This window comes from Staurois parvus, unplaced genomic scaffold (assembly GCF_062004578.1).
Source record: "Staurois parvus isolate SC_StPar_1 unplaced genomic scaffold, SC_StPar_1.0 ptg000836l, whole genome shotgun sequence".
Lineage (NCBI taxonomy): Eukaryota > Metazoa > Chordata > Amphibia > Anura > Ranidae > Staurois > Staurois parvus.
Window position 1 is genome coordinate 889,746 of NW_028318632.1, and position 21,261 is coordinate 911,006.

General features: G+C 41.0%; 1 long non-coding RNA gene across 1 annotated transcript; it reads right to left on the minus strand.

Annotated features, from left to right (window-relative positions):
* Positions 1-5,831: 5,831 nt before the first annotated feature.
* LOC149443729 (uncharacterized) lies at positions 5,832-7,044 on the minus strand. The gene is made up of 3 exons (XR_016306629.1): positions 6,401-7,044; positions 6,223-6,318; positions 5,832-6,104 (listed from the first exon to the last, which is right to left on the minus strand). It is a non-coding gene; the product is annotated as an uncharacterized LOC149443729 (long non-coding RNA).
* Between the last annotated feature and the right edge of the window lie 14,217 nt (positions 7,045-21,261).

The window sequence follows — 21,261 nt, forward strand, 5'->3', positions numbered from 1 at the left end:
TCATCTGTCCACAGTATATTTTGCCAGTAGTGCTGTGGGACATCCATGTGCTCTTTTGCAAGCTTAAAACATGCTGCAATATTCTTTTTGGACAGCAAAGGCTTCCTCCGTGGTGTCCTCCCATGTACTCCATTCTTGTTTAATGTTTTTTATTGTAGATGTGTCAACAAAAATGTTAGCATGTGCCAGAGATTTATGTAGGTGTTTAGCTGACACTCTGGGATTCTTCTTTACCTCATGCAGCATTCTGCTCTGTGCTCTTGCAGTCATTTTTACAGGACGACCACGCCTAGGGAGAGTAGCAACAGTGCTAAACTTTCTCCATTTGTAGACAGTCTGTCTTACGGTGGACACATGAACATCAAGGCTTTTGGAGATACTTTTGTAACCCTTTCCAGCTTCATGCAAGTCAACAATTCTTGATCGTAGGTCTTCTGAGAGCTCTTTTCTGCGAGGCATGGTTCACATCAGACAGTGCTTCTTGAAACCAGTAAACCCAAAACAGGTGTGTGTTTTTTAAGGGCAGGACAGCTGTCAGCAACACATCCAATATCATCACACTGATTGGAGTCAAGGTTGGCTCACTCCTGGCTCCAATTAGCTCTGGGAGAAGTCATTAAGTTAGGGCCTCACATACTTTTTCCTCCCTGCACTGTGAATGTTTACATGTTATGTGCAAATAAACCATGGCAACATCTAATGTTTGTGTAGTATTATGTTCAGCAGACTGTGTTCTTCTATTGTTGTGACTTAGATGACATTCAGAGCACATTTTATGCCCAATTCATGCAAAACTCCACGTAATCCCAAGGGGTTCACATACTTTTTCTTGCAACTGTAGCTCACCCGTTTAGTGTTACGGAGGTGGTCTGGTGCTAGAATTATTGCTCTCATTCTAGCGTGCGCGGCGATATGTAACATGTATCGCAATAGACGGCTCCATGCGTAAGCGCCCCAGCGTGTGCTTTTACGTTTGTACGTGCATATATGTGGGGGTGGAGGCCTCAATATTTTTTTTTGGGAGGGGATGGTATGTGCTTGGGTGTAACTCTCATTCTTTACTTTTTTTTCCCATCACATAGAGGACAAAGTCCCCTATGTGATGATTTTTGGTGACAAGTTCTCTTTGAGACATCCAAGGTCTAAAAGACCCTGCATGTCTCCCCTCTGCTCCACTGAATGCAATGTGGTGCACATCGCACCATATTACATTCTTTCCTGGGGATTGCATTACAATCTCTCAGCGGGGACTCGGAAGTGACATCGTAACGTCACTTCTGGGTCAGCATAAGAAGGGGAGTGGGTTTGTCTGCTCTTCTCCCTCCCCTATAGCCGATGGCGAGCCGGGCCTGCAGATGGGCAAACGGAGCCTGGGAGACCTCACGCCCCCTGGCGTGGAGAGGCTGGCACTGTGTGAAGCAATTGCTTCACCTGACAGGTGAGCCCTGCTGCTTGCCCGCAGCAGGGCTAAAAGGTAGAAAGAAACTACCTGCCCGGCGCCCAGAACTACAAGTCCCGGGCGTCCAACATCCCTGAGGGTAATTTATTGCTTTTTTTGTGCCCTAAAATTAACTATTTTCTAGGGTCTCTGCTTTCAGAAAATCTATAATGTTTGGGAGTTTTAAATCATCTCCAGGCCTAAAATTATTTTTTAAACTTGTGCAAAAAAACGCAAAAAAAGCTTTGGCAATGAAAGGGATAAAGGATAAGCTGGACACTCCCCTTTCCTGAGGAGCAGCCAATCGGTGCTCATTACACTGCAAGGTCTCTCCCCTCCCTGCTAGTTCCTGGGTGCAGTGCTGGAGACAGGCAGAAAGGGGAGAAGGAGATACACAGTGCAATGGTAAAATTATTACACATTTAAATCGCCATAAAAACCCCTTTTGTTTTTAAAACAGTCCTAAAATCACCTCACATTTAAATATGGTTTTGGTTGTTATTTTTTTTTTTTTTAACCTGAACAAGTAGATTGTCATGAGGGACAAGTAGATTGTGACACCGATTTAGTCCCTGGACAAGTAGTTTATTCATAAATTTTCACACCCAATTCATTAAAACCACATTCAATAAAACTCACATATATTAGTGCCTTGCTTGGCACACTGAAATTGACATGTCAAAAACCACAACGTCTTTTGTTGTATGCACATCATCCGGGACCAGTTTGGACCCAAACCGCCCCCTGATGTCTATACAATGAATCGCTTAGGGTCGACTTGTTGGACATATGATGCAATCTAACAATGGATCCACTTGCAATGCAGCTGAGTACATTGTCATTTTTGACATATCAATCTCAGTGTGCAGAGGAAGGCACAGTTATATTAGAGTATAATGAATGTGGTTTTAATTAAATGACTTTAAATAAAATGTGTTGCACAATGGAGAGGTTTTGTTTTAATTCTTTTAAAATGCCGGTTATGCTGATGAAAGACTAGGGAGAGAAAGGAGAACACACCTTCTGTATTAGACTGTCCCCATTTTGGATGAATGAGCATGGGAGGCGCAGCAGACAGCAGTATTGTCAGTCTGGGGGAGGGGTGTTAAATGCACTAGCAGATGTAAATATACTAACAAACTGAAGCCAATCGCCAGCTCACACTTTATCAAACAGCTTTTTTGCTGTTAGGACAAATGCTTTACATAAACAAAGTTTAATCATTGTAAGTACCCCTGTCAAATGTTAAATTGTTTCTCTTATGTTTTTAAAGTGATACATCTGGAAAAGAGCTTCTTTTGAAAAAACAAACCTACTGGCTAGATCACCACATGGAAAACAAAAGAAAGCCTAAAGTTTAAAAAAACGAATGCAGCCATCACATCTAAGGAGTGATCAGCTACAATATAATAAATGCTTGCTTTTGTGTTTAACCACTTGCCTACAGGGCACTTTTACCCCCTTCCTGCCCAGGCCAATTTTCAGCTTTCAGGGCTGTCGCACTTTGAATGACAATTGCGTGGTCATGCAACATTGTACCCAAACAAAATTTTTATCTTTCTTTTTTTTTTTTTTTTTTTTTTAGACAGATAGAGCTTTCTTTTGGTGGTATTTAATCACCACTGTTTTGGTTTTATTTTTTGCTAAAAAAAAAAAAAAACCTAAAAAAAAAGACTGAAAATTTAGAAAAATAAAGTTTTTCTTAGTTTCTGTTATAAAATTTTGTAAATAAGTAATTTTTCTCCTTCGCTGATGTGTTCTAATGAGGCTGCAGTGATGGGCACTGATAGGCTGCACTGATGGGCATTGACAGGCATCACTGGTGGGCAATGAAAGGCAGCACTTACTGAAACGATTAGGCTGCACTGACTGGCACTGATAGGCAGCACTGATTGGTGGCATTGATAGCCGTCACTGACTGGCACTAATAGCTGGCACTGAAGGCATCTCTGATGGGCATTGATATGCACGGATATGTGGCATTGATGGGGCTACACTTATCATCCGTGCCCAGATGATCAGTGTAGATGTCCCTTTGAGGAATGCCGCTTACCGGCTAACCTCTCACGGGCTATCAGCGTGAGGAGAGGACTGCCGAAAACCAGCATTTCCTGTTTACATGCGATCAGCTGTGATTGGACAAAGCTGATCATATGACAGATAGCAAAACAAACAAAAGATTTCCCAGCAACACTTACTAGCCAGCTTGCAAAAAAAACAATTTGGCCCTGTCTAACATTATGCGTTAAACAGAGGGTTTTGTTTTCACACATTTGCAAATACATGCGTAGGCCATAGCCCTGCGTCAAGAGTCTTCTATATACTGTGCCCTTCCATGTGCACCTTGCTGCTAAGGCTGGTTATAGATCATATGACAGAGCCTGTGTCATCGACTTTTTACTGTGATTGGTGATCCGCTGTGTCCGTGGAAGATCAATCACATCTTCAATCTCTCCTTATCTGCTGGCACCTTATCATCCCCTCTAAAGCATGCGCAGATCACCCCCATACTTAAAACGCCCTCATTGGAACCCACCAACCTCAAAAACTTAAGACTTATATCCTTGCTTCCACTAAACTTTTAGAATGCTTAAATCAGCCATAGATGGTTCGAATTTCAGCCGGTTCCGGGACCAGCCAAGATTCGAGCCATCGAATGTACCCAATTTGATTGCTGTGTGACATGGATACAACCAGCCTGCCTAGTTCTCCTACCTATCACAGTACTTCTTCATTGTTACTTCATATTCTTTCTCCTCCTCTCCACTTTCTTTTTCTGTAGGGGACCCCCAAGGCTCTGATCTTGGACCCCTTCTCTTCTCTATCTACACCTGCCCTCTTGGTGACTTTATAACCTCTCGGCTGCAAATACCATCTCTACGCCAATGACACCCAAATTTATCTTTGTACTCTTCACTCCTTCGGTCTCCTCTTGTATTAATAATTGACATATCAACATGGATGTCACACCACTTCCTCAAACTAAATCTTTCTAAAACCGAGTTGGTAACATCTCCCCCCCACACACACTTGTGCCCTAATTCCTGATTTTCCCATCAAGATCAGTAAAACAACTATTAGTTTTCCCACGCCCACCCACCTCATGCCAAGGTACTAGGTGTCCTAGACTCTGACCTAAATCCATTTGCTGTCAAAAGCTTTTAGACTAGCAATCTCCAAAATTCACCCCTTTTTAACTAATGAAACCACCAAGCTACTCACACACTCCCTTGTTATCTCTCACCCCCTTGTTACCTCTCACCTCGACTATTGCAACTACTCTCAAAGTCCTACCTCTCCATAGGCCATCCCTTCAGTCTATTATGAATGCAGCCACCAGACTCACCTACCACTCAGTGTCTGCCACCCCTCTCTGAAAATCCATACACTGGCTTCCCATTGTCCTGCAAATTAAATTCAAAACGCTAAAAACATACAAAGCCATTTCACAGCTCTTCCCCAAGCTACATCACCAATCTTGTCTCCAGCTATCAAACTGTCCTCTCCACTCTCTAGATCCCTTGTCTCCTCCTCCCATGCTTGTCTCGAGGGCTTCTCCAGAGCCTCTCCGATCCTCTGGAACGCTCTACCCCAGTCTGTCTAGCTATCTCTTACTCTGGCCACCTTTAGGTGTTCTCTGAAAACTAATCTCTTAGGGATGCCTCCAACTAACAACTGAATTTTTAACTCTTTCATCAACTCATACCCCACAGGCATTGCCTTTTGTACCACTTGCCCCATGTTATTAGATTATAAACTCTTATGAGCAGGGCCCTCTGGAAGTGACACAATTGTTTTGTTAATTAAAATAAATGTTATACTGGTCACCCACTCTGTGCAATGGTTTTGCACAGAGCAGCCCCAATCCTCCTCTTCTGAGGACCTCGCCGGCAATCTTGGCTCCTCCACTTCTTCATGTGCCCCATAGCAAGCCGTTTGCTATTACTTTTCTGGGGACAACCCAAAATTTGGTATTTTCTTTTACTTTCACTTTCAATAATAATGGTAAAACAGGACAAATAGAGAGGATGAATCTCCTTAGCAGGGTCACAGACAGCAATAAAAACTGACAGGTGTTCTATTCCCTCTCCACTCTGTCCAAAACTTAAAAAAGTTTTGCCTTTAGCTATACTAAAGCAGTGAGCTTACAGTGAAGCACCCCCCCCCTAGTAAAACCATCACACAGTTAACCCTTTGATTGCCAAACAAAAAGAAAAGAGCCACCTAATATGACACGTATATCCGTGTCAAAGTAATATCTCCGTCTCACTTATAGTATAAATGTGGATTTATAAACCCAAAGTACATAATAGAAAATATGGCAGTATGACAAGGGCAACACTGCCTACAAAAAGTGGTTAATTGAAAATCCAAGCGGAGTAATATAACTACATTCAATCGCTACAAAAATATTTTATTTGATCCCATGGATCATAAAGAGGTTGGACATGGACACGGTGAACAAATCATGATAAAATTACAAAATTAAAAGCATTCAGCGCCTTCAAATCTGGATAATTATCGGCAAGCAGGGATCCACATAAGGCAATGATGTTTCCTAGCTACGCGATCATAGATTTCCATATGTTTCCACATTGTATCTGGATAGGGAGAACATTCTTCAAAGATATTCTTTGGTAAACACCACAATAAGCAGAATGACTTCCTATAATGGAAACCAAAGAAGGATCATAGTAGTGGGAACATAAAAAGAAAAATGTATGCACAAGTCATGTACTAGAACAAGGCAGCCAAACAAAATGGTAAGCCAATAGTTCCATTACCTTCTCATGAGCTTGACCATCATGAAAAAATGATGAATGCAAGGCCTTCCTGGGTGACCACCCCAAGTGGAAATTAATCCACAATAGCAAATGATTCTGAGAATGTATAAACATAAATCGTAAATATCAGACAAAATACCTGAATAGAATAAATATAAGGGTAAAAAATATATATTACCATAAGTATGATCAAGGAGACTTCACCTCACTTGAAATGAGATCAGGTCTTTGTGTTTCCAATAATGTATGTGGGGGTGGAGAGCCAGGTGGTCTTTGTATATAAAATCCAAGCTGATTGTAACAGGCAAAATATACCTGAATGTATATACCCAGTTTAGGGTTTCCAAAAATTACTCTTACTGAGAAATGATGCGGTTCCTTATAGATATATGAGACTACTATCACATACCACAGCACGTGTAGCATAATGTAAATATATTCCTCCGATAGGAGTTCAAAAATTCCCCAAAAACAGGGCTAATGGGCACATGGTTCCCAATATGTGGAGTATGCTCCCCGTATATAAATAGCAATAGAGGCTATCTAAGCCAAACAAGCTAATAACTTGCCACCGGTGGAAGTGAGCTGTTGCTCTAAGTCGCCATGTGCGGGCTGCTTAGGATGATAGCCTCATCGTGATCTTTAATGCCTCGTGCCTTTCCAATATGGAGCTGAAGCAAACTGCTTCTTCCCTCCTCGTGGGCACCGCACCCTATGAAGACGCCGAGCGTAATGATGTCATCACGTTGACGCATTTCGTCCACCAATCACCGCAGACTTCGTCAGAACTGGGAGGGGACTTCTCTTCCATTGCCTTATATAGTGCCCTAATTGCAAAAATGCAAAAGATATTGTGATAAAGAAGAGCGATAAAGAGGGAAATGTAGTATTACTACAGAGTGATGACTATGAGAAGGAAATTTTGAGACAACTGAGGGATTCTAATACATACTGTAAACTTTATATGAACCCCTTCCCCAATTAGTTGAAGCTTTAAATAGGAAGGTTAAATGGGCATTTGAAGTAATCTTAACAAAACAAGAATGTGATATGCTGACAGTAGATACTTGCAATATCCCTACGTTCTATGTTATCCGAAAAATACACAAGAACCCCACCCAACCACCGGGACGTCCAATAGTATCAGCTATAAAAGGCCCACTTGAGACAGTCGGTAAATTTGTCGATGACCTTATTAAAGATCTGGTCATTGAACTTAGATCTTATGTAATGTAAGAGATACCGGAGATGTATTGGCAAAATTTGGAAATTTTAAAAGGTACCAGAGGGAGCACTTTTAGTGGGTATAGATGTTGAATCGCTATATACCTCTATCCCACATGTTTGGGGCTTGAGAGCTATAGCATTTTTTCTGGAGATACATTTCCCAGAAATGGAGGCTCAGAATGAATTCATCTTGGACCTCTTGGAATTTATGCTGACCCATAATTGTTTTCAATTCCTGGGGGCCTTTTATCAACAAATATGTGATACTTCCATGGTAGCACCCTGGGCTCCGGCCTATGCATGTCTTCATCTGGGCCTATGGGAAGAAGATTTAGTATATCCATCTATTCCCTTTAATCAACATGTGGTGAAATGGCTGATACATTGATGACGTCCTGATGGTATGGGATGGGGATATGGATCAACTGAAAAGCTTTCTTGGATTTCTAAATGATAATGATAGGAATATTAGACTAACATATACTGCAGACAGTGAAGTAATCTCATTCCTGGATCTTTCAATCTCAATACATGGGAATAGATTAATCACTAAAACATTTAGAAAAGAAACAGCAGCAAATACACTTTTACATGCTACCAGCTACCATCCGGAAAGTTTAAAACAGGGTATACCCATTGCCCAATTTCAGAGAATTAAAAGGAATTGTTCTGATGACGCCCAATATAGAGCTGAATCTATTCAGCTTTATAAAAGGTTTAGGGAAAGGAGGTATTCACATAGAACTCTGAGAAGAGCCAAACAAAGAGCCTCTTATAAAACAAGAGATGAATTAACTAATAAATCAAAATCCAAACCTGGGAAGGAATCTTCAAATTAACCAGTAAGGTTTATAACTAAATTTGGACAACAATGGAAGGAAGTTAAGAGGGCTCTGGATTCACATTGGCATTTATTAACTCAAAACCCAGGAATAGCACAAATTGTAGGTGAAAGTCCACATATGGTAGCAAAAAGAGAATTTGAATGATATTCTAGTACAGTCAGAATTTCAAAGAGTCCCCCAAACAAACTGGTTAACTAGGCAAACTCGCATAACTGGCATGTTTCCGTGTGGCCATTGCCAAATTTGTCCATATGTACATAAGACCAATCAGTTTTTTAACACAGATGAATCCCAGGTATTTCAAATAAGAAACTTTATTAACTGTTCCAGTAATAAAGCAATCTATATGATAGAATGTCCATGTAAAAAAATATATATAGGGAAAACTAAAAGAACCCTTAGAACTAGGATTGGTGAACATCTGAGAGATATTAAAAATGAGAATAGGAATAGGAACGAAAGAGAAGGAAAACCCCCTAGCCCAACATTTTAAGGAGGTACATGGGGGGAAGGATTGATGGTCTGAAAGTTAAGGGAATTTTCCTGTTAAATATTTCAGCTAGACGGGGCGACTTTGATAAAGTTCTCCTCCAAAAAGAAAAATTTTGGATATATACTCTTGGTACGTTAGTCCCACATAGACTAAATAGAGAACTTAATTTTAAGGTTTTCTTGAATTAAATAAAAACTTCTTTGGTGAGGCTATGCCCACACTGCCATCTGAGTCTAAAGAATCATATTCCTCTTTTCTAAGATGATTTCTTCTTTTGAATAAGGCTTTTCTTGTAATGTCACCATTTAGTATGTTTTTCTATGGGATTTTGGATTTTAATGTAGTGATAGTTTTTCAACACAAGAGGGCGACATAAACAAATTTGTATGCAACTAGGGCACTATATAAGGCAATAGAAGAGAAGTCGCCTCCCAGTTCTGACGAAGTCTGCGGTGAGTGGCGGACGAAACGCGTCAACGTGATGACATCATTACGCTCGGCGTCTTCATAGGGTGCGGTGCCCACGAGGAGGGAAGAAGCAGTTTGCTTCAGCTCCATATTGGAAAGGCACGAGGCATTAAAGATCACGATGAGGCTATCATCCTAAGCAGCCCGCACATGGCGACTTAGAGCAACAGCTCACTTCCACCGGTGGCAAGTTATTAGCTTGTTTGGCTTAGATAGCCTCTATTGCTATTTATATACGGGGAGCATACTCCACATATTGGGAACCATGTGCCCATTAGCCCTGTTTTTGGGGAATTTTTGAACTCCTATCGGAGAAATATGTTTACATTATGCTACACGTGCTGTGGTATGTGATAGTAGTCTCATATATCTATAAGGAACCGCATCATTTCTCAGTAAGAGTAATTTTTGGAAACCCTAAACTGGGTATATACATTCAGGTATATTTTGCCTGTTACAATCAGCTTGGATTTTATATACAAAGACCACCTGGCTCTCCACCCCCACATACATTATTGGAAACACAAAGACCTGATCTCATTTCAAGTGAGGTGAAGTCTCCTTGATCATACTTATGGTAATATATATTTTTTACCCTTATATTTATTCTATTCAGGTATTTTGTCTGATATTTACGATTTATGTTTATACATTCTCAGAATCACTTGCTATTGTGGGTTCATTTCCACTTGGGGTGGTCACCCAGGAAGGCCTTGCATTCATCATTTTTTCATGATGGTCAAGCTCATGAGAAGGTAATGGAACTATTGGCTTACCATTTTGTTTGGCTGCCTTGTTCTAGTACATGACTTGTGCATACATTATTCTTTTTATGTTTCCACTACTATGATCCTTCTTTGGTTTCCATTATAGGAAGTCATTCCGCTTATTGTGGTGTTTACCAAAGAAAATCTTTGAAGAATGTTCTCCCTATCCAGATACAATGTGGAAACATATGGAAATCTATGATCGCGTAGCTAGGAAACTTCACTGCCTTATGTGGATTCCTGCTTGCCGATAATTATCCAGAATTGAAGACGCTGAATGCTTTTAATTTTGTAATTTTATCATGATTTGTTCACCGTGTCCATGTCCAACCTCTTTATGATCCATGGGATCAAATAAAATATTTTTGTAGCGATTGAATGTAGTTATATTACTCTGCTTGGATTTTCAATTAACCACTTTTTGTAGGCAGTGTTGCCCTTGTCAACCCTTTGATTGCCCCTGTTAACCCCTTCTTGCCCAGTGCCATTAGTACACTGTCAGTGCTTTTTTTTTTAGCACTGATCACTGTGTTGTTGTCACTGGTGATGTCAGTGACACCAAATCAGTTCCCCCCAGTGTCAGAATGCACGCCACAGTCCTGCTATAAGTCGCTGATTGCAGCCATTATTAGTTTAAAAAAAAATTCCATTATCTATACCGCCATTTGTAAACGCTATAACTTTCATGTAAAACAATTAATTAACAAGTATTGGGATTTTTTTTTTTTTTAGCAAAGACATGTCGCAGAATACATTTTGTCCTAAATTTATGATGAAATTTGATTTTTTAAAGTTTTTTTACTGGACATGTTTAACCGGTTCCATACCACCCTATAGTAGAAATACTGCTACAAGGTGGCACGGGTACGCAAAATCATATATATATATATCTCACAGTCAGGTCCATAAATATTGGGACATCAACACAATTCTAACATTTTTGGCTCTATACACCACCACAATGGATTTGAAATGAATTGAACAAGATGTGCTTTAACTGCAGTCTGTCAGCTTTAATTTGAGGGTATTTACATCCAAATCAGGTGAACTGTGTTGGAATTACAACAGTTTGCATATGTGCCTCCCACTTGTTAAGGGACCAAAAGTAATGGGACAGAATAATAATCATAAATCAAACTTTCACTTTTTAATACTTGGTTGCAAATCCTTTGCAGTCAATTACAGCCTGAAGTCTGGAACGCACAGACATCACCAGACGCTGGGTTTCATCCCTGGTGATGCTCTGCCAGGCCTCTACTGCAACTGTCTTCAGTTCCTGCTTGTTCTTGGGGCATTTTCCCTTCAGTTTTGTCTTCAACAAGTGAAATGCATGCTCAATCGGATTCAGGTCAGGTGATTGACTTGGCCATTGCATAACTCCACTTCTTTCCCTTAAAAAACTCTTTGGTTGCTTTTGCAGTATGCTTTGGGTCATTGTCCATCTGCACTGTGCAGCGGCGTCCAATGAGTTCTGAAGCATTTGGCTGAATATGAGCAGATAATATTGCCCGAAACACTTCAGAATTCATCCTGCTGCTTTTGTCAGCAGTCACATCATCAATAAATACAAGAGAACCAGTTCCATTGCCAGCCATACATGCCCACGCCATGACACTACCACCACCATGCTTCACTGATGAGGTGGCATGCTTAGGATCATGAGCAGTTCCTTTCCTTCTCCATACTCTTCTCTTCCCATCACTCTGGTACAAGTTGATCTTGGTCTCATCTGTCCATAGGATGTTGTTCCAGAACTGTGAAGGCTTTTTTAGATGTCGTGTGGCAAACTCTAATCTGGCCTTCCTGTTTTTGAGGCTCACCAATGGTTTACATCTTGTGGTGAACCCTCTGTATTCACTCTGGTGAAGTCTTCTCTTGATTGTTGACTTTGACACACATACACCTACCTCCTGGAGAGTGTTCTTGATCTGGCCAACTGTTGTGAAGGGTATTTTCTTCACCAGGGAAAGAATTCTTCTGTCATCCACCACAGTTGTTTTCCGTGGTCTTCCGGGTCTTTTGGTGTTGCTGAGCTCACCAGTGTGTTCCTTCTTTTTAAGAATGTTCCAAACAGTTGTTTTGGCCATGCCTAATGTTTTTGCTATCTCTCTTATGGGTTTATTTTGTTTTTTCAGCCTAATGATGGCTTGCTTCACTGATAGTGACAGCTCTTTGGATCTCATCTTGAGAGTTGACAGCAACAGATTCCAAATGCAAATAGCACACTTGAAATGTACTCTGGACCTTTTATCTGCTCATTGTAATTGGGATAATAAGGGAATAACACACACCTGGCCATGGAACAGCTGAGAAGCCAATTGTCCCATTACTTTTGGTCCCTTAACAAGTGGGAGGCACACTGTGTTATGCAGAAACTGTTGTAATTCCTACGCCGTTCACCTGATTTGGATGTAAATACCCTCAAATTAAAGCTGACAGTCTGCAGTTAAAGCACATCTTGTTTGTTTCATTTCAAATCCATTGTGGTGGTGTATAGAGCCAAAAATGTTAGAATTGTGTCAATGTCCCAATATTTATGGACCTGACTGTGTTTGTGTGTGTGTATGTATGTGTATATATATATATATATATATATATATATATATATATATATACACACATATACATATATACATATATACACACACACACACACACACACACACACACACACACACACAGTGAGGATCAAAAGTTTGGGTACCCCAGCTAAACATTTGTATTAATGTGCATAAAGCAGCCAAGGAAAGATGGAAAAATCTCCAAAAGGCATCAAATTGCAGATTAGACATTCTTATAATATGTCAACAAAAGTTAGATTTTATTTCCATCATTTACACTTTCAAAATAACAGAAAACAAAAAAATGCAAAAGTTTGGGCACCCTGCAGAGTTAATATCTTGTACTGCCCCCTTTGGCAAGTGTCACAGCTTGTAAATGCTTTTTGTAGCCAGCCAAGAGTCTTTCAATTCTTGTTTGAGGTATCTTTGCCCATTCTTCCTTACAAAAGTCTTCCAGTTCTTTGAGATTTCTGGGCTGTCTGTCACGCACTGCTCTTTTAAGGTCTAGCCATAGATTTTCAATTATGTTGAGGTCAGGAGATTGTGAAGGCCATGGCAAAACCTTCAGTTTACGCCTCTTGATGTAATCCCCCGTGGATTTCGAGGTGTGTTTAGGGTCATTATCCATTTGTAGAAGCCATCCTCTCTTTAACTTCAGCTTTTTCACAGATGGCATCAAGTTACCATCCAAAATTTGCTGAAATTTTATTGAATCCATTTTTCCTTCTACTCGTGAGATGTTCCCTGTGCCACTGGCTGCAGCACAACCCCAAAGCATGAGTGATCCAACCCCAAGCTTAACAGTTGGACAGAGGTTCTTTTCATTAAATTCTGTGCCCCTTCTTCTCCAAACGTACCTTTGCTCATTCCGGCCCAAAAGTTCAATTTTAACCTCATCGATCCACAGAACTTGTTTCCAAAATGCATCAGGCTGGTCTATATGTTCATTTGCAAAGTTCAAACGATGATTTTTGTGGTGAGGACGTAGAAGAGGTTTTCTTCTGACCACTCTTCCATGAAGACCATATTTGTACAAGTATCTCTTTATAGTGGAATAGTGTACCACAACTCCAGTGTCTGCCAGATCTTTCTGGAGGGATCGTGCAGTCAAACGTGGGTTTTGAATTGTTTTTCCTCACAATCCTGCGAGCTGTTCTGTCTGATATTTTTCTTGGTCTTCCAGATCTTGCTTTAACTTCCACTGTTCCTGATGACTGCCATTTCTTAATTACATTCCGAACAGAGGATATTGACATCTGAAAACGCTTTGCTATCTTCTTATAGCCTTCTCCAGCTTTGTGAGCGTCAACTATTTTCAGTTTCAGTTTTCTAGACAACTGCTTAGAAGAACCCATGGTGCTGATTGTTGGGGCAAGGTCAGATGAGTCTGGGTATTTAAAACCTTTGAGATTGACATCACCTGGTCTTCCCAGATGATGATTGAGAACAATCCATGACACTGGCAGGTCTCAGCTTGGCAAAGGGGGCAGTGCATGCTATAAATTCTGCAGGGTGCCCAAACTTTTGCAGACGCCATTTTTTTGTTTTCTGTTATTTTGAAAGTGTAAATGATGGAAATAAAATCTAAGTTTGTTGACATATTATAAGAATGTCTAATCTGTAATTTGATGCCTTTTGGATATTTTTCCATCTTTCCTTGGCTTCTTTATGCACATTAATACAAATTTTTAGCTGGGGTGCCCAAACTTTTGATCCCCACTGTATATATATATATATATATATATATATATATATATATATATATATATATATATACACACATACACATACACACACACACACACACACACACATATATATACAGTATATACATACATACACATACACACACATACATACCCACACACACACACATACGTGATTCGTGCACCCGCGGTTTTGTGCCCCTCCCAGATAGTGTCAGACTGCCCATAAGTACACCAGAAATCACATTTAACCCCTTGATTGCCAGGAACATGCTCACATACACAATAAACCTCCATTGCTAGTATAGTGTCTGAACGGATCAACATCTTTGATCAGATCAGCAGTACACCAGCGTTTATATTAGTATAGTGTCCCCAAAAATGCAGCGTTAGCAGGATCAACCCTGGCACCTGCGTTTAGCCCCTACGTTTACCCCCCTTTCTCCCCCAGCAAGTGCAGTGACTGTAGGTCACTGTCACTTGAAATATTGCACTCAAAACTGCAGTGTTCACAGAATCAGGCCTGATCTCTGTTAGCACTTGCCGGTTCATTTTTTTTTAGCGGTTCAAGCAGTCCCTGACAGTCATGTGCTCTTTTTCCCGTGAGTCGCACCAGGTACCTATAAATTTAGTGGCCAAAATGTCAATGGAAAGGTTCTCTAGTGAAGAGACCTACAGGAATCTGAGCATGTCAGATAAGAGCGAAGGGAAAGACTCACTGACACAATCAGCCTCAGAATACAAACCTGTAGACAGCAGCGGCACACTCACAGATAGTTCAGACAATAGAGAAGAGGTCCTTTCTAAGATCAGGCATAACCAACCCCGTTCCAAAGTTGCTGAGATGTTACAATCACATGATGACTTTCATATGCAGCAGAGTGCCTGTACTAGTGCTGCTCTACCTTTTGGTGAACTGGTGAGCACCAATGGCCTAGTACATCCTGTCTTTCACATACCAGCACTGCAGTATCACTTGGTGACGTTGCGAGTCCCATAAGTGCAGTACAAGCTGGTGCGGTGGCGAGCACAAGTAGTGTCCCGCTGCCAACAAGAATTCACACATAGGCCTGTAGAGCCTCTAGTATAATTTCGGATGTGCTTGCAAATCCCGATTAGTAGCCCACAAATTCTCCAGCACCTGTACTTCCTCCATTCCCTGCCCAACCCGGAATTCAGGTGCAAACAGCATATTTAAATACTCCCCTTGATTTTTTTGAGCTGTTTTTCACACAAGATCTGTATGCATTGATTGTGGATCAAAGCAATTTATATGTACAAAAGTTTATCGCCGCCAACCCAAATTCAAACCTTGCAAGACCATTCGCATGGAAAAACATTACGTTTTCCAAATTTAACTTTTTTTGGGCCTAACCCTCAACATGGGCATTACTACAAAAAAAAAATGAATTGTGGTTGTATTGGTCCACAGACCCGATTCATCATATGCCTGTGTTCTCTGCTGCCATGGCCAGGCATAGATATAAGGGTATAGTGTTTTTTATGCATTTCAATGACAACACACTCTGTCCTCCTTGGGGTGACCCTGAATTTGACCGGCTCCACAAAATTCGGCACCACGTAAATCACCTTAACCAAAAATTTGCAGATGTCCATACTCCCCAGCATAACTCTGCATTGATGAGTCCCTCATTAATTTTTTTGGCCGCCTGCCATTCAAACAAATTCTCCCCAGCAAGCGTCCCAGATATGGGGTCAAGATGTAGAAGACCTGTGAGAGGGAAACAGGCAATACAGATAAGTTTTGGATTTACGAGGGAAAAAATAGTCACATGGAGCTCCCCCCGATGCCCAGACTACATGGGGAGCAGTGGCAAGATAGTTTTGGACTTGGAGTCATCCTTTTTCCATATGGGGTACCACTTATGCGTGGCCAATTTTTATTCAAGGGTACCACTATTTAGACATTTGTGCAATCTTGGAATTGGCGCATGTGGCACTGTGCTACCTAATGGCCGGGGCTTCCCCCAACGGCTTGTAAATACCTGTCTTAGAAAAAGGGAAAAAGCCTGTTTGAGAAATGAGGATGTCATTCAGCTGCAGCACCGACTTGTTTATTCTGACAGCAACAGGGTCTTGCTCTCAGAATGTACATAAGTAGGTGTGTGCTGTGCTGTTGGATGAGATTTTTCATCCGCAGTTAAAAAAAAAGAGCATATATGCCGAAGCATGGAGGCCTGGGGTGGCCAGTGGGAGGATGTGTCAGGAATGGACTCGCCAATGGTGGTGGGACTCACCTGTCTTATGGGCTGCAGTACAAGGCTGGCCAGCGGGTGCTCTCAGCAGCCAGAATCTCACTCCTGCAATCAAGCAATCACCTGAGGCTGATTGAAGGAGGTATATTTAAGCAGGACCAGGCCTATGATCAGTACCTTTGTGTATTGCTCCCTTGTGCCCTGTATCCTGATCCTGTATCCTGCCTGCTTGACTCTCTGCTTTGATCCTGACTCCACATGAACTCTGCCTGTACCGACCTTGGCTACTCCTGACCACTCTACTGCCTGCTCCTTGTACCTTGTCTGCCCATTAGCTACCGACCCGGCCTGCCCAACTACGTTTGGTGTTGTACATATTGTTATCTGTTGGAGGTTTGGTTTTGTTTGCACTGTGTTTATGTTTAGCCTTGCACTGCATTTATGTATTGATTAGCCTTTAATAAATCGTATTGTTTATACTATACCTGAAGTCTGCGTTTCCCTGTGTTGGTCCACACATCTCTGGTCATACCCGGATCCTTGACAGGATGGCCCCTATGCCTCAGCATATATATTTTATAATTTTTTTTGCCACATTTCACGTGAGGCCACCATTAGAAGTGGGTGGATGCAGGGCGGTATATTCTAAAGGTGGGCATATCACATACTGGCAGAGATTTCTTCTGCTTTTTTTATTCAGCCCACAGACTGCATGAGGGAAAAAAAAAAAAAAAAGAAGGATAGCATATACACCCAACAAGGACCAGCGACGTACTGGTACATCACTGGACTTTGAGTGGTTATACCAGGATGATGCCTGCAGCTGCAAGCAGCATCCTGGTATTGTTTTTTTTTCAGCCGGCGATCAGCTTTCATGTAAAAGCAATCCTAGTGGCTAATTAGCTGCAGGATTGATTTTACAAGCAGCAGGAGAAGATGCCCCCTGCCCCCGCTGCCTTCCGCAGCATTCTCAGGCAGTCCCGTGTCATCGGGGGAACCTGATCACACCGATCTTGGTGAGATTAGATAATGTAAGGGCAGAGGAGATATCCAGGATAGACCCTAGATTTCTCAAAAATAAAATACATGATAATGCCCATTGAAGTTATAGGGGATATTTGCATTCCCTTTGATAGCATTAAAAGTGATCCAAAAAAAAAAAAAAGGACAAGAAAAAGGGACAGTGTAAAAAAAAATAAATAAAAAAGCACCCTCAACAGTTCAAGGGCAGTAATTCTAGCACTAGACCTCCTCTGTAAATCTAAAATGGTAGCTTGAAAAGGCTTTTAAAGTGTTGCCTATGGATATTAAATGTATGCAGTTTGTCGCCATTGCACGGGTATGTTTGGTATATATTTACTCGGCATACTTTATATCTATTATACTTTACTAATTGGCCAATATATTGTGTTTTTGTGCAATAAAAGTATAAACAGTGTAATTTTTTTTTAAATTTGTGTTTGAAAGTCGTGCGAGTACTATGTGACATAAAAAATTGCAGCACCCACCAAAAAGTGTCAGAAAAGCCTTGGTCTTCAGATGGTTAGAAGAGTGAGTGATGTGTGGCATAAACTTCAAATGCTGGGCATAAAATGCCCTCACCCCCCAAAACAACTCCTATTTGGAAAGTAGACACCCCAAACTATTTGCTGAGAAGCATGTTGAGTCAACAGAAGAACACATTTTTTTACCACAAGTTTTTGGAAAATGAAATTTTTTTTTTTTTTTTTACACACAATTGTCATTTAAATGATTTATTGCTCACACATGCCATGGGTATATGTGGAATTACTCCCCAAAATACATTCTGCTACTTCTCCCGAGTATGGGGGTACCATATATGAGAGACTTTTTGGCAGTCTAGCCAAGTACAAGACTCCAAAATCTAATAAGCACCTTCAGGCTTTTAAAAGGGCTTTATTTCCTCATTACACTTCCTGAATACCTATCACAGTTTCGGAGGCCCAGAAATGCCAGGATAGCACCAAACCCCTGGAAAGTAGACACCCCAAGGAATTTGATAAAAACCTGGCGAGTATTATGCAGATCTCGTTTGTTGCCACAAGTTCTGACAGAAATGAGAAAATATAGTTTTTCTTCAAAATTTTCGGTCTTTCTTTGTTTATAGCGCGAAAAATAAAAAAGCGCACAGGTGATCAAATACCTCTGAAAAAAAGATATATTTGGGTGAAAAAAGGACATAAATTTCATTTATGCATAGCAATGCATGACCGCGTAATTGTCATTTAAACTAGTGCAGTGCTGTATAGCAAATAATGGCGCAAGTTGGAGTATCTATACCATAGTTTGCAGACATTATAACTTTTAACTTCCTATAAATACCTAATCCTCGATCTCCTGCTGTTGGATTTAGGATCCAAGTCACTCTGATCACAGCTCTAAAAGGCTTAGGGTCCTTTTGATGGGGCTGGTATCTGACAATTGGACAAATGTGTCATATTAGAGGAAGCCACATGTTCTCTTTGCCACCCAGAACTTCCAGGTACTTCTGGATATGGAGGAGTAGATGGGTGAGCATTTAAAAGAATTTTTGTATGGGCAAATATCATGTTCCCTATAAACGGAAGGATGTACAACCACCCACCAAAAAGTAAAAACCTTGTGATGCTTGAAGTCCGACAAACTGTATTACTATTACTCTTTATATAAAACACTAACATTTTCCATAATGCTTTACAACTTGGGAAATGCCAAAATAGACATACAAAGATTAATTGAATCTAAAAGTCAATGAAACCAAAAGCTGGGAGCATCCTTTAAAGCTAAAAGGTCTACAGAGAGTATGTAGCATTTTAGGAGTATAATAAAAAGAAAGCCAAATATTTGAGCAGCAGTGCACAAGCAACTTCCCCAATTTTCCTTTACACCAGTGATTGAAAAGAATAAGTGACAGGATTACATTGACTTCACAACAATACGAACACTGGTAGCCAACATGGAAATCTCAGTGTGTAAACGTGAACTTGTCAGTCATTTAAAAAACAAAAAAAAAATCCTTATTAACCACTTGCCCTCCTGACCATGCAATTTTTTACGTTATGGGGCTGCGTTACTTTAACTGACAATTGCGCAGTCATGCAACGCTGCACCCAAACGAAATGTATTTCCTTTTATCCCCACAATTGTCTTTGCAAAAAAAATCCCAATACATGTAAATTAATTGGTTTACGTAAAAGTTATAGCATTTACAAATGGAGGTATATATACACTGAAATTTTTTTTTTTTTAATTAATTTTTACTAGTAATGGCGGCGATCGGCGATGTGTAGCGGGACTGCGGCAGACATTCTGACTCTGAGTGGAACTGACTTGGTGTCACTGACATCCCCAGTGACACCAATACAGTGATCAGTGCAAAAAAAAAAAAAAAAAAGCACTTACACTGTACTAATGGCACTGGGCAGGAAGGGGTTAACATGATGGGGCGATCTAAGGGTTAACTGTGTGCAGGGAGTGTTTTACTAGGGTGCCGCGTCAGTGTGCTTCACTGTAAGCACGCTGCTCTGGATGGCTGTGCTGTGCACAGCCATCCAGAACAGAGTTTCCGAGTCAACAGGAAGGACTGTTGGTAAACAAAACTCCCCATCTGAGAACTTCGGAAATCACCAGGCACTGGCGAGTAATTTCCTTCTGGGACCCAGTGACTGACAGCTCTGGCTGCGAATGGCGGTGTGGAAAGGCAGGAGCACGCCCCCTACCCAGTGCCCTGATTATCAATACAGATGTACCCTGTGACATTTGCCGGTTATCGGCAGCACTTTCCTCATGCTGTGACAGCATGAGGAAAGTGCTGCTGATAACTGGCAACTGTATTTATTTTGTGATCTGCTGTGTCATTAGACACAGCTGATCAGGTGGTAAGGCCGCTGGGATTGGCCTTTTACCTAGTCATGTGATCAGCTGTGTCCACAAGACACAGAGATCACCGACAGCGCCAGGCGCACGTCGCTGGGGGCGCATTCTGGGAGGACGTCATATGACACCCTCCCAGACTGGACAACCGCTCTGTAACGGTCATGCGGCTATAGCCCGGTTGTCAAGTGGTTACAGTGGAATAGAAGGCATTTTCCTAAAACTCGTGAGCAGGCAGCCTATTTATCGCAGAAGAGACTTGCACTGTCTCTTCTGCAATAAAATACACGTTATGTGGCATATAAACTGAGCTACATGAGCAAATTATTATTATACAGTATTTATATAGCGCTAAAAGGTTTGCTCAGCGCTGTACATTATAGTATGGAAGGTTATTGGCTCTGATAGTTCATTCTCAATCTAACCCTACTTATGTCTCGGCTTTGAAGAATAAGGAGGGGGAGACTAATACTAAGGTAGGTTCAATAGTGTCTATCTTTCAGTCGTTTTATGAAGATTTATATATAAGATTTATATGCTTCTAAGGCTGATTAAGCACTGCTTGACCTGAATACCTATATTGCGAATATCAATTCTCCTTCTCTGTCACTTGTAGATCAAGAAGCTCTTGATGCTCCGTTTACTATACACGAATTGGAAGCTGCTGTAGTTAGTTTCCCCAACACTAAAGCCTCTGGGGTTGATGTTCTTCCTATGGATATTTATAAAAAATATAGTACACTACCGCTTCCAGCTCTGCTTAACCACTTGCCCTCTAGATTTACCCCCCTTAAAGACCAGGCCTCTTTTTGCTACTCGGTGCTGCACTAATTCAACTGATAATTGAGCGGTCATGCAATGCTGTACCCAAACTAAATTGACG